A 14639-nucleotide genomic window follows, 5' to 3' on the forward strand; every position below is an offset into this window, starting at 1 on the left:
AAGCCAGAAATGAAGCTGTGGCTCAAGCAATACAGTACTAGACTTTGAGCAAAAGAAGCTCAAGGATAGTGCCCAGGCCCTAAGTGCAAACCCCAGGACTGGCACGCACACACACACACACACACACACACACACACACACACACACACACACGACATTGTAAAACCCAAACTGAGAAAATTCAGCAACAAAAACTTCCCATCATAACTCTTAGGAAAAAGAGGATGATTCCAGAAGGAAGTTCTGAGAAGCAAAACAGGATGGATAGGAAGTTAGGTAACACTGTGGGCATGGGGTTCGTAGCTCAGTGGCACAGCTGAGCTCACGTGCCAGGCCCTAGATTCGATCCCAAGTTTCCTAAAAAGCAAAACAAACCGGACCAGAATTTGTGGACGAACACAGGCTACATCCCATATATAAACGATCCAGGGGGAAGCGCAGACATCTCCGAGTAGACTTAACATCCTGGGATTTGGGATTAGCACAGACTCCTCCAGGCACTGGGCCCTACTGCACCGAGTCTCCCAACCCACCCGATGCGCGTCTGCAACTGCGAGGCGGACTCCCAGCGCCAGAAGGTGGCAGCTGGCCCTGCACACCGGATCTAGGTGCCTCCGAGCCTTCATCCTAACCACCCCACCCCGCGGCTCTGGAGGGAGATGCTTGGGATGAGGAGGAGGCCGGGAGGGGCCGGGAGGGGCCGGGAGGGGCCTGGAGGGGCTGCTCCGTGGCCGAGCTGTGGGCTTAGCCTGCGGGTCGCCGTGGGTTCCGCCCGCAGCCTGCAGGGAGAACCCGCCGTGGGCGGGTTTAGGCGTCCCCTGGGACTCGCTGCTGGCCACGCCCAACGCCAGGCCGGTTGTCAGGGTAACCGCGCGTCTGCAGGCCGCGCACGCGCGCGTACGCCCCGGCGTTTCCATGGAAACCAGGAGGCCGCCGCAGGTGCGGCGAGCTCGGGGAGAGCCCCGGGGGCGGGGCGGGGCGGGGCGGCCAGGGGCGGGGCCCCGCGCTGCCCGGACCCCCGGGCCTCCGCGGGTGAAGTCGGTTTCTGCTCTGAAAGCATTGCTTCGGGTGCCATCTGTGGCTTGGCGCGTCCACTCGCCAAACAGAGCCCGTCCGGCCTGATTAAACCCCGGCCTCTCCCGAGGAGCCGCGGCGTGCTGGAGATGGGCCGGGCCAGTGACGGAGCGCCCCGGAGCCCCCCCAGACAGTAAGGTTCCACCGGCCAGAGTCCCGATCACCCCCCCCCCGCCCCGGGCGGCGTCGAGGTCGCGCCCAGAGCCCCGCACGCGGCTGGACGTGAGCACGGCGCCCCGCGCGGCCCCCAGAGCCTCAGGCGGGGCGGCGCGGCCGCGGGCGGGGAGTCGGGCCGAGTCCAGATCAGCCTGGGGCCGCCGGCGTCGGGAGCCGGCCTCGCTGGGCCCGGGGCGCCGCCCGCGGGCGAGGGCCGGCTGCCCCGCGCCGCTACTGAGCCCGGCGGCGGGGTGCGCTCGCGGGCGCGGGGGGCGGGCGCCGTGATCACCGAGGGCAGCCCCGAGGGGCCGGGGGCAGCGCGGCGGCTTGTCCGGCTCACAGCTCTCACTCGCCCCGGCTCGTGCTCGCTTCTCGCGTCCCCGCAGCGCGCGGTGTGCGCGCCCACCCAGCTGCCACGGTGTGGGGGTGACGAGACGTAAAATGGAAAGCCCTCCATTTTGCTCTTGTGTGTCCAGAGTTGTCAGAGGAAATATTCAAGTTCAACTTGAGTGTTTACCTTTCGTTTTTGGAGGAGATTTCCACGCTGACCGAGCAGGCTGGCAGCATGGGGCTGGCTGTGGTCTAGGCATTGCTGAGAGAACACACACACACAAACACACTGCCTGCCCCCAAGGGTCTGAGCAGCGATTAATGCAAGCCAGAGCTTCAGAGTCCCGTGCATTCCCCAGGAGATCTGCCACGAGCCAAATGTGTGGTAAGAAGCAAAGAGCTTCTCAAGAGCAAAATGAAAAAGTTAAAGGAAGGATAGGGTGGGTAGAGTATTGCCTAGTGTGCCAGGCCCTGGCTTCAGTCAGCAAAGACACAGGGGATGAGGAAATGGGGAGGAGAGGAAGAGGAAAGAGAAAGAGAAGATAAGGAGAGGAAAGTACTAGAAAGAAATGAAAAGAAAAGAGAAGCTAGGCACTAGTAGCTCAGCCCTGCAATCCTAGTTGTTCAGGAGGCTGAGATCTGAGGATTTCAATTCAAAGCCAGGAAAGTCTGAGACTTTTATCTCCAATTAACCACCAAAAGCCAGAAGTGGAGCTGTGGTTCAAGGGCAGAGTACTAGCCCTGAGTGAAAAGGTTAAAGGACAACACCCAGGACTTGAATTCAAGTTTCAGTACTGGCACGCACACACACACACACACACACACACACACACACGAAGATTATTTCGGGTACCCATGGTTACCACCCATAATCCTAACTAAAGAGGCTGAGATTTTAGGATTGTGGTTCAAAGCCAGCAAACAGGCAAGTTGGTGAGACTCTTTATCTTCAATTAATCACTAAAAAAGCTGAAAGTGGAATTGTGCCTCAAGTGGTCGAGCACTAGCCTTGAGCACAGAAGTTCAGGGTCAGCTCCCAGACCCTGAGTTCAAGCCCTAGAATTGGCAAAAAGAAAGAAAGAAAAGAAGGAGAAAGAAAGAAGGAAGGGAGGAAGGAAAGAAAAGACATTAATGGGATTTTAAGATATTAAGTACGATAATTGACATATACCATCTAGTGGTTGGTTTGTTTTCTCTGCCAATTAAAGAATTAAAGGGCAAGAGAGTGTTTAAGGTAAATAGAGTAATTTTATTTAAAATGAAATGAAAGCCATGAAGGAAAGCAAGACTCTCCATGTGGAGAAGGGTCTAAGGGGAGTCCAATACAAGGAAGGCAGCTTTTTATTGCGTCTATATCTCCTCCCCAGGGTTTTGCATCGGTTTCTTGATTGCTCATGCATGTGCAGTCCTGGCTGTTTTCACGATTGAGTGGACACTCAGGGCATTATGGGGAAAAAGGTTTGAGCAGAAGCCCTATGGGAACTAGAAACTATGGGAACAAGAGAAGCACATTTGGTGCTTTGATCTCTTTCTATCTCATAGTTTCCCTTCTCAATATCATTATGTTAGAACATAGTAACTTTCCATAATAATGTTCTTTAACATTCAATGAAAATGCTTTTCATTGAATTCTCTAACAAACTATTTAAAGAGATATTTAAAGGAAATATGGAGAAATTGGCATCCAAACTGGAACAAGCAAAATAACCAAGCAGAAGGTGAGAAACTGAAGGAGTTAAAGGTGGTTTGGGGAGAGAAAGGCAGTTGAGATCCTGTCTGGTTTTGAGAAGGATGGACTGAGAGAAAAACATGATTCAGATAGGCTATAACAAGAAACTTCCAGAATGGTGAAATGAGTTACAAAGGAGCTTGGGGAAAAGAATAATGTTATCTGCTTTCCACGGCCTTCGCCCATCCATTCTTTAGTTTTCTTATATTGTTATTATAAGGTGATGTACAGAGGGGTTCCAGTCACATAAGTCAGGTAATGAGTACATTTCTTTTTGGACAATGTCCCCTCTTCCTCGTTCATTCTCTCTCAGTTTTTCCCTCCCATCCCCGCCCACAAGTTGTAGAGTCGCCTTCAACAGTGTCTAATGAGTACCACTGCTGCATTTGTAGCACAGCCGCTCTCCGCTTGGTCCCTAGCAGGCGCAGATGCTGGCTTCTGTGTCCTGAGCCAGGGCTGGAGAGGGACCGTGGTCTTTGCCTCTGGGGATGATGTCTGTTGCCTGGGCCTGGTGGAGTTAAGTGGGAACGGCAAGCTGTGGGCCAAAGCTGTGGCCAGCCGGCTTGGACACATCTTGTGATTTACTGTGGCAATGTGGAACTCTAGCTCTCTTAGCATTGGGCCTAAGACTGACACTTTTTTAAAAAATAATTTTTTATTGAAATTAAGTGATTACATAAATTTCACTGAAAGTCACAACGTTTTGACCTTTACAAGGCAAAGTGTCATTATCGTGGTCTATAATGTTTGTGAATTCTATGAGCTTTGACAGTACAACTGCTTCTTCCACATCGGGTGATATGAACATTTCTTTCCTTTTGCTTAATGTAAGCTATTCCCTCTCTCCCTCTCATTCCCTCCCTCCCATCTCTGCCCTTAAGTTGCTTAGTTCGTTTTCATCAATGTCCAGTGCAGCTGATGGGCCCCTCTGTTGTATATTTTCCCGATTCCCTCGGATTCTGTGCCCTCCTCCCAGCTTCCTCAGATGTGCGCAAACACACACATACACACACACACACACACACGCACACTCACACATACACATATACCATATATGTGGTCAAGAACATGGAGTCACTTAGAAGTGGCGGCCCTTTGTTTCTTGAGTCCTGTTCACCTTGTCATAATGCCCTCTTTAACATGAAGAAACATTTCTTGGCCTCTTCCTTGGGAAGGCCCATGTCTTCCTGGTCTGAGCTCGAAGACTTCTAGGAAAGAACATTTTCTAGTGTCCTTCCCATCGCCCTGCCTCAGTAAATGAAGAGGCTGGCTCCTGGGAGACTAACCCACCTGCTTCCTCCTGTTCCCGTCTCTCAGCCTCAGAGCCTGCACTGGAGGGTCCTGTGGTAGTTCTTTCAATGTTTATAGAATCCTCCATACTGTTTACCAGGAAGACTGTACTTCTATTCCCACCAACAGTGGGAATGTATGAAAGTGGGAATAATGCCTTACCAGCGTTATCATTATTATCCATAGTAGTAGTAGTATTTCTTCTTCCTCACCTCCTTCCTCCTCCTCCTCTTCCTTCTTTCCTTCTTTCCTTCTTTCCTTCCTTCCTTCCTTCCTTCCTTCCTTCCTTCCTCCCTCCCTCCCTTCCTCCCTCCCTCCTTTCCCTCCTTTCCTCGCTCCTTCCCTCCCTTCCCCTTCCTTCTTCATATGGGGTTTGAACTCAGGGACTAGGTACTCTCCCTTAGCTTTTTCTCTCAAAGCTAGCACTTTACCACTTGAACCATTGCTCCATTTCTGGCTTTTTGATGGTTAATTAGACATTAATTGGATTTTTGATGGTTAGTTGGAGGCTCCTAGATTTTCCTTCCTGGGCTGCCTTTGGTGCTCAGTCCTCAGATCTCAGCCTTCTGAGTAACTAGGATAACAGGCATGCGCAACCAGCACTAAGCTACGTTTATTTTTCCTTATCTTTAAAAAAACATAATCATTTAAATAAGGTTTTATGAGCATGTATCAGTTGTACAAAGCGGTTTCACTGTGACATTTCATACAGGCAGACAGTGTACCCCTCCGTGTCTCTCCATCTCCTCTCCCCCTTCTTACAATCATTTTAACAGAGTCCGCTTATCTGTTTTCACACCTGCAAACAAAATACTTGTGCCACATGTATTCACATTTGCCCTCTCCTTTGGGCAGGCATGCTAAGTATCTCCTTGGGGTTTGATCTGGAGTTCCTAGATTGGCAGCTCTGTTGAGCAACTTTTCATCCACCAATGCTTTGGCCATTTGTATGCGATCATGACCCAGCTTGATGTGACCACCACCATCTTGGTCCTAACTGCTATTTCACCTGCCAGGGGACCCTGAAAAACATTTCCAAATCCCGTACAAAAACAAAATCATTAAGACAACCAGCCAACCGTTTCCTGCCACACCTGGACTGTTTTCTGTTTTCTTTCTCCCCTCCCTCCCTCCCTCCCTCCCTCCCTCCCTCCCTCCCTCCCTCCCTTCCTTCCTGCCTTCCTTCCTTTTGGATGTTGGATACGCTGATAGCTCTGAGAAAGCGCAGGTACATTCTGGCTGGCCAGAGACTACCCTTGTCTAACTTAGCAAATGAATTCCTTCCTCCTGCCTTGGGGTTGGGGCGGCTGTCATGCTAATACTCAAGACTCATTTCTGTTTCTAAGTACCTAATACATTGCTCTCTGTGCAGTTGTAGCTGTACCTGCTTCTTCTTCCCTTCTCTTGGAAAGCAGGTACAGGAGTTTGGTTCACACCTGTCTGGCCCAACCGCCATCACTGTTCCCCCGGGGAGGCTGTGGCTGTCAGTTGAATAGCAGAGTGGGAATATCTGCTCCCTGCACTGGGCTTCCCTACAGGCCTTGCCTAGGGGATGGCGCATGCTCGAAGAACGAACTCTCATAGGAAAAATCCAACTCCTGCCTTAGTTTTCTTTGTATTAACTAGTTCTCTCAAGTCAGCCGCCACCAGCCAGTCCAGCCAATTTCCTAGATACCTAAGTACAAGGCAGTATGCCAAAGTGGGAAGCGGTGTGCAAGACCCACAGCGAAGTGTTAGTAAAGTTGCTCTGTGGACCACAAGCAAATAGTTACACCACTGTCCTTCCCAGCTGACTTCTTATTAGGGAATGGAAAGTTGCACTATTTCACCAGGACCTATTGGTCCATGGGAAAGAAAAATAGATAGGGCAAGAGTGGAAAAGCCAAGTGCTTAGGCACACTTGGTCAGGCCCTGGTCGTGTATTAGCCTGATGGAGCCTGAAGCTCTTACATTCGTGTGTGGAGCTACCTTGTCACCTTACTCGTAGGAGAAGGTGGGTCTTGTCTGTGTCCTTTGTCAAATTCCTAAACCTTCAAAGGTAAGGACTCTAGCTTTCGCTTCTTATTTTGGTGTGTCACATATACTATGTGCTCAGTAAGTCTTGTCTGGGGCTACAGGGTGGGCTACAGGTGTGGCAGTTGGTTGACCTCTCCATGTTAATGGGTTTTGGTGAGGGGGAACTTTTAAGGTGATCCGGCAGTCGGCAGGGTTGGGCTTTTTCTTTGTTTGGGTTTTGTATGATCCCAAAAGGCAGTAGGGGAAGAATTTTCCTTGATAGGGCCACTAGTTTCTTCTAAGTCTAAGCAGCTCCCTAATACTGGTGGGGCTCAGTGGTGGAGGGTGAGGGTTTGCCTGGCTCCTAAGAACCCCCCTGCTTGGGGAAGATAAAGTGGCATCCTGCCACTGGGAGTGTGGACAAGAACAGGCTATGGGATATCTTTGGCTGCAGCCCCCTCTGTAATCCCTGGCTTTCAGCTCCGTGGGCCTCAGCTCCCAGGGCTGTGCCTGGAGACCTCAGATCACACATGTCCTCTGGAGTAAAGGCTGTTCCTCTTAAGCTCTTTATCTCAGGCCAGCTGTGTGTGCATGTGTGGTAAAATGAGCCAAGTAGTGATATCAAATAGTAGAGATGGACCCTGAAGACAGATTTGGATTTAAGTAGTGTGTGTGTGTGTGTGTGTGTGTGTGTGTGTGTGTGTGTGTGTGTGTGTGTGTGTGTGTGTGTGTGTGTGTGTGTGTGTGTGTGTGTGTGTCTGTACTACTATTGGGACTTGAACTGAGGGCCTGGGCATTGCCCCTGAGCTTTTGTGCTCAAGGTTAGCACTCTACCACTTGAGCCACCGTTCTAATTCCAGTTTTCTGGTGGTTAATTAGGAGTAAGAGTATCACGAACTTTCCTACCGAGGCTGGCTTTGAACCATGATCCTCAGATCTCAGCCTCCTGAGTAGCTGGGATTGCAGGTATGAGCCTGGCAGGGTTTGAATCTTGCTTCCATTAATTACTACACTTAGGGGACCTTAGTAAGTTCTGTAATGGGTGATTTGACACTCAGGAATAGCAGGCAAAGAGCATAAATGCATTTCATTTATTTTTATCCTGGACAATCAATTTTGTGCTTTGAGAATGCTTTCTTTCATAACATCCAACCAAAGCAGCAAAAGCACAAAGAAATGGAATTGCACGCATGATCTTGTTGCAAAAAAAAAAAAAAGTATGGAGTTTCCCACTGAAGGAATTCATTGTTGGTAGAATTTGGCAATACAAAAAGAGAAGTCTCCAAACAAACAGACCATTGAAAAATATAATATGACTTAGTATGATGCAATAGCAAATCGTAACATGAAAGAAGGCCTGAATGAAAATGTTGTCTTACAAAAGAATCAAAAGCAACAAAATGACAAGGAAGTAATGTTTACTTTAAAGTCTGATTTGGTTTTCCCTTTTGACTTTACAGTGCCTTCTTTTACATGAATAGAGTATGAAAGAGCTTGGGGTCTTTCTTGCTTCTAGAGTGTGAGACTCTAGGAGTGTGGGGACCTCTACAGAGAACCGAGAAGAGCAGATGCAGAGGAAAATTCATGTCCATCTCCTTGACTGAAATATAAGCACAGGCCACAGGTAGCTGGAAGGAAATGAAGCTTATATTCTGGGTGATCCTAGGCCTACTTAAGTATTAAGGGGTGCACATATGCAAGCCTCAGGTTCAATCCCTAGTACGGGGTAGGGGGAGATGGGGAGGGAAAGAGTGAGGGGTCTGGGGTGTGGGTCCTCAGGCCCCCAGGATTTCAGGCAGAGTACCCCCACTTTCCCTCCCCCTCCCAGCCAAACTCATGGACCAGTTCCTCCAGTTCAAGATTAACCCGCCTTAGGTGTGTTACGAGGACAAAGTGTTTTTTACAAACTGAAGAGCGCGTGTTGATAGGAGTAAAGCTCCAGTGCGGGCACCTCTGCTTATAGGGCTCAGGGGATTTTGCCACGATGGTGGGTAGAGAGGCCTGCCATTTCTGGAATGGTTGCTATGCTCATGGGCGTTGTTCCTAGTTCTTTGAGATGCTGGCCCTGAGGCAAGGGGTAACACTTTAAGTTAATTTCTACGAATTCAGTATTTTTTTGGGGGGGGGTCAGTCATGGGGCCTGAACTCTGGGCCTGGGCGCTCTCCTTCAGCTCTTCAGCTCAAGGCTAGTGCTCTGCCACTTGAGCCACAGCGCCACTTCTGGCTTTTTCTATTTATCTGGTGCTGAGGAATCGAACCCAGGGCCTCATGCATATGAGGCAAACACAATACCACTGAGCCACCTTCCCAGCCCTCAGTAATGTTTTTTATTTATCTGGAGGTATCTTTATGGATTCTTTTTGCCGGGTGGGGGATGGGGGGCTCCAGTCCCAGGAACTGAACTCAGGGCTCAGGTGCTCTGCCTATGTGAGCCACAGCCCCACTTCGGGCTCTTTGGTGGTTAATTAATTGGAAATAAGAGTCTCATGGACTTTACTGTCCAGGCTGGATTTGGACCATGATCCTATTGTCTCAGCCTCCTGAGTAACTGGGATGACAGGTCTGGACCGCCAGTGCCCGGCTCTGCTGGTGAGAATTCTATTGCAGAATCCATCTGGTAAACTGGGCAGTGATCTCCGCCCTGGAGTGTGCCTCTGCCCGGAGTCCAACCCTTCAGAGAGCCGGGGGTTTGATGGAAGCTGGCAAGCAGATGGCGACTATTTTCATTTCCCATTTGAGATCTGCAGTGAATGTGATCCGTGTGGTCTGCAGGGAGGTGAAGCATAGCACAGTACCCTTGCTCTGTGAAGCTCACCAGCACAGCCGGTGACTTACAGCCCTTGAAACCTCCTGGTTAGGGTACATTTTTAATCGTGTGTGTGTGTGTGTGTGTGTGTGTGTGTGTGTGTGTGTGTGTTACTGTGGCACTGTGGCACATTTGCTTGAATCTCATTAATTTTTGCCATATCTCAGACAAGGGTTATTATTATTCATGTCAGGACATCTAGGTTCTGGGCAGCCTGGGGCTTATGCAGCTAATTGGGACGTGGCCAGAAGCAGAGCCCAGGCTCCAAGGTACAGTGTTTTAGCTGGCTGAACTCCCAGCCCTGGAAAGGCAAGCTTTTGATGATGTAATTCTATCCAAATATGATATATGTGTGTGTGTACATACATATATGTGTGTGCATGTATACACATACATCATATATTATAATATATATGTATTAGTTACTTGGGGGAAAACACTAGCCAAGCACTTCACTACCAACCCCTCACAGACCACTCCATTCATTCATTCATTCATTCATTCCAGAAATGCAGTCAGGCTTGGCCAATTAACAAGCTCACTCATTTAAAACAAGGTTCTGTGAGGAGATTTTTGTTGCATGGATATGATAGCTCATAGTGCACACACCTAATAGTGAGCACCCCACATAGCCTCTTCATGCAACCAAAATACACAATGAGCCAGGTCCCAGCTACTCAGGAGGCTGAGAGCTGAGGATCACCGTTGAAAGCCAGCTTGGGCAGGGAAGTTGAGGACACGCCTACCTCCAATTAACTACATAAAATCCAGAAGTGGCCCCGGTGATAGAGTTCCAACCTTGAGCAAAAAAACCCAAGTGACAGGGTTCAGGCCCTGAGTTCAAGCCCCGGTACTGGCACAGAACAGGGCAAACTCAAGGAAAGAATAGTAAGTACATACATCAGTAATACCATCATCTCTCATCATGTTGAGGAATTCGTGCATTAAATGTGGGGTATGTAGGGTAAGTACCATGCTTTTAGGAAACCAGCACCTCTGCAGACTCATGCATACCAGGCTCACCTCAAACAGGGAGTGGTGTGTTTGGTGGAGATATTTTGATGTCTTGCCTCTTACATATTAAGCACCTACTTGAGCCACAAATTGGGCCCAGTGCTGGGGAGACCCCGCCTCCTAGAGATGTGCCTGAGTTTGTCTTAAATATCACTGGGTTAGAGATTCTAGCCTTGTGAGGAGGAGTGACTTAGACACTGTTAGGGCCACTGTGTGTGGCCAAGCACCCCCGCGTGATGCCGTAAAGGACATTGATCCTCTCCTAGTTCTGGCAGCTGGAGTTTCCTGCAGAGGGCGCTGTTTGTGGTGAGGTGGTGTTCTCGCCTTGTGTCACTTGACCTTTCCTGAGTGTGTGTGTTGCCCCTGGTGGGGGTGGTGAGCCTTCTCAAGCCGCTTTTTTTTGGGGGGGGTGGGGTGGGGGGAGTCCGGTTGTGGGGCCTGAACTCTGGGCCTGGGCGCTGTCCCTCAGCTCTTCAGTTCAAGGCTAGCGCTCTACCACTTGAGCCACAGCGCTACTTCTGGCTTTTTTCTTTTTGCTTATGTGGTGCTGAGGAATCGAACCCAGGGCCTCAGGCATGCAAGGCAAGCGCTCTACCACTGAGCCACCTTCCTAGCCCTCAAGCCACTTTTTGTCAGGACAGTCAATCTGCCTCTCCCAGGAACAAGTCTGATGAGAAAGAATGGGGTCAACGTAGAGCCTGCTGGAAGAGACAAACTTGCACATAGACTACTGGCCGCTCTCCGCCAGCAGTGGTTTTACCCCTCTGGGGATGGATGGCAGTGTCTGAACATGGCTTTGGTGGGTAAGTCGAGACCGTGGGGACAGAGTAGAGAATGACTGGAGCTGGGCACGCAGCTGGCATCCCCAGTGCAACAAGAGATTCGTCATCTCCAAGTAGCAACAGTGCAGAGGCTGAGAAACACTGCCAGCCTGATGGAGCATCCAGGGCCATGCTGGGGTGCTGAGAACGGGTCCCGCCACCTCCGGGGCTCAATTACCTCCCTGTGATGTAACACTCTCTCGGGTCACACTTGGCTCTGACGCTGGTTCAGTAACTGGAGAGCAGAGCTGGAACAGCAGTGCTTTAGACCGTCAGGCTTTTAAAGAAAACAGGAGAGAAACGAGTTTTCGAGGAACTTTTAGGAATATATTCTTCAGCCTCAGGAGAATCCATAAAACAGCCCTTACATCCTCATGAAAGCTGTAAAGGGGGCTGAAAAGATCCCATCTCTGAGGAAGAGATTCTGTTGTTTTGTTTTGTTTTTGGGGGTTGGTCCTGGGGTTGAACTCAAGGCCTGAGCTCTGTCTGTCCCTGAGCTCTTTTACTCAAGGTGTGAATGTGCTCTACCACTTTGAGCCACAGCTCCACTTCCGGTTTTCTGGTGGTTAATTGGAGGTAAGAATCTCATGGCCTTTCCTGCCTGGGCTGGCTTTGAACTGTGATCCTCATATCTTGTCGTCCTGAGTAGCTAGATTATAAGTGTGAGCCACCAGTGCCCAAATACAAAGAGATTCTTCCTGGGGCTTTGGGTCAGCCAAGGACAGAATCTTTTAGAGTTAGCTGGGACTTCAGATGCCAGCTAACACACCTGGAGCCCCAGTTTCCCCCACAGATCATTCCTGCCACCTGTGCCCGCACCAGCCGGCCCCACGGAACTGCTATTGCGTTCTTATCTCCAAAGAGCTCACACCTCCAGACCTCAAGAAATAACCACAACAGAAGCTTTGCCAAAATGGGGGAAGCTGATTTACAGAGAACACCAAGGGCCAGAGTTGCGAAACAGGATGTGGATGTGAAGCCGGGTGCTGGTGGCTTACGCGTGTAATCCTAGCTACTCAGGAGGCTAAGATCTGAGGATCACAGTTTAAAGCCAGCTGGCAGGAAAATCCAGGTGAGACTCTTATCTCCAATTAACCAGAAAACCTGAAGTGGTGGCTGTGGCTCAAAGTGGTAAAGTGCCAGCCTTGAGCAAAAGAGCTCAGGGACAGCGCCCAGGCCCTGAGTTTAAGCTCCACCACCACCGATGACAACAACAACAACAATAACAAAAAGAATGTATGTGTGGTTCTGAGACTGTATGCTTGTGTGAGTGTGTGCTCATGGGTGTAAATGTGCATGAGTGTTGATTAGAGTGCCTGAGTGTGTGTGTATGCGAGTGTGTGCTCCTGTAATAAGTGTAAAGTGTGTGTGTAAGTATGGGGTGTAAGTATAGCCCCATGTGAGTGTACAGTTGTGTGAGGCTGCATGTGTGTAATTGTGTGTGTCTTCTATGCAAGAGTGTGCTAGTATGAATGTGTGAATGTTTGAATACTCTGGTATGTTTAAGTTTGCACTGTATGTTTAAGTTTGCACTGTAAGCATGCAAGATGAGGGGAGGGAAAATAGAGGGAAAATGAGGGATGGGATAACAAGTTTGACAAGAAATATACTTTATTACCATACTTAAGTAACTGTAACCCCTCTGCACATCACTTTGACAATTAAAAATAAATAAGCCTGAAAAAAGAGCATGCAAAAATGTGTAATAGGAAGTGGCGCTGTAGCTCAAGTGGTAGAGCGCTCGCCTTGAGCTGAAGAGCTGAGGGACAGCGCCCAGGCCCAGAGTTCAGGCCCCACGACCAACAACAACAAAAAAAAGTGTAATAGTATGTCATGCCTTGCAAAAATGTGCGAGTGTGCAAGATCATGTAAATGTGCATGAGTGTATTCAAGTATACCCAAGCATGTAGAAGAGTTCACGTGTGCTTTGACATGTTTACATTTGCACATATAAGAATGTGTAAGACAACTCCAGGAAGGCTATATACCGGCCAGACATCGTAGCTTGGTACTCTAAATAAATAACGTCGCGAGGAAATAGAAATCTTCATGCCCACAAGGCACCGCCTACTTATACATTTCTAGATTGACAGCAGGTGTTTCACGTTCACACCCAACAAGGCACCGCCTGCTTATACATTTCTACGTTGACAGCAGGTGTTTCGAGTGCCTATTTTCAAGGTAGTATTTACATCTGTGGTGCGTTTTTAATAAAATTCTATTATTTACAGTGAAAAAAATGTATAAGGGTATAACTGTTGGGGAGTGTGTGAACATGTGCAACTGTGTGTAATAGTGTGTTCGAGTGTTTATGTGCATAAGAATGAATGTGTTTTAGTATGTTGACATTTGCATGTTTAATAACGTGCAAATGTGGGGCTGGGAAGGTGGCTCAGTGGTAGAGTGCTTGCCTTCCATGCCTGAGGCCCTGGGTTCAATTCCTCAGCACCACATAAGCAAAAAGAAAAAAGCCAGAAGTGGCGCTGTGGCTCAAGTGGTAGAGTGCTAGCCTTGAGCTGAAGAGCTGAGGGACAGCACCCAGGCCCAGAGTTCAGGCCCTACAACTGGACCCAAAAACAAACAAACAAACAAAAAAAAACATGCAAGTGTGCTTAAGGGCCTGTTCAAGTGTGCCTAAACACCTTTGAGTGTGTTTTGGTATGTTTGTGTGCAAGTGTAAAAGAATTTGCAAACATACAAAGGAATGTGCAACAATATTCAAGTGTCTTTAATTGTGTGACACGCTTAAGCATGTTTATGTTTATGTACAAGAGTACAAAAAAATCTAAGAATGTATAAGTGCACATGAGAGTGTAAGAATTTGCAGTTATGGGGCTGAAAGTTGGCTCAGTGGTAGAGCGCTTACCTTGCATGCCTGAGGCCCTGGGTTCGATTCCTCAGCACCACATAAGCAAAAAGAAAAAAGCCAGGAGTGGTACTGTGGCTCAAGTGGTAGAATGCTAGCCTTGAGCTGAAGAGCTGAGGGACAGCGCCCAGGTCCAGAGTTCAGGCCCCATGACCGGACCCCCCCAAAAAAAAAACAAAGAATTTGCAGTTATGTGCAAGTGTGTTTGAATATGTATTTGGTATGTTTACATATGTGGGTATAAAAACATGCAAGAATGTGTGGCTTATAAGAATGTAATAGTTTGCAATAGCCTGTTGAAGTATGTTCTAGTGCAAAAGAGTGGGTGTGTTTGGTATGTTTGTATTTGTGTGTAGTGTATAAGGATATGCAAGAATGTGCAGGGGTGTGTGAGCTTAACCTTGTGTAAGAGCATGTACCAGTGTGTTTGAGCCCATAAAAGTGTATTTGAGTTTTTTATGTGTAAATTTGAGTAAGTTCACTCAAGAGCATGCAAACATGTAAAAATGGTCAAGTGTGTAAGAGTGGAACATGTATATGTTTAAGGTACATGAGTGT

At 48.7% G+C, this 14639-nt stretch overlaps 1 protein-coding gene across 2 annotated transcripts in view; it reads left to right on the plus strand.

The window, feature by feature from the left end:
- Positions 1 to 1023: 1023 nt before the first annotated feature.
- Positions 1024 to 14639, plus strand: part of Trim2 (tripartite motif containing 2) — a 109672-nt gene continuing 96056 nt past the window's right edge. For both annotated transcript variants that reach the window (XM_070022227.1, XM_070022230.1), the window contains exon 1: positions 1024 to 1207. The gene's annotated coding sequence lies outside the window, so the exon portion shown is untranslated. The remainder of the gene's footprint in view (positions 1208 to 14639) is intronic.

The sequence above is a fragment of the Dipodomys merriami genome, unplaced genomic scaffold (genome assembly GCF_024711535.1).
Source record: "Dipodomys merriami isolate MVZ:Mamm:240054 unplaced genomic scaffold, mDipMer1.0.p SCAF_15, whole genome shotgun sequence".
In the NCBI taxonomy this organism is placed as follows: Eukaryota; Metazoa; Chordata; class Mammalia; order Rodentia; family Heteromyidae; genus Dipodomys; species Dipodomys merriami.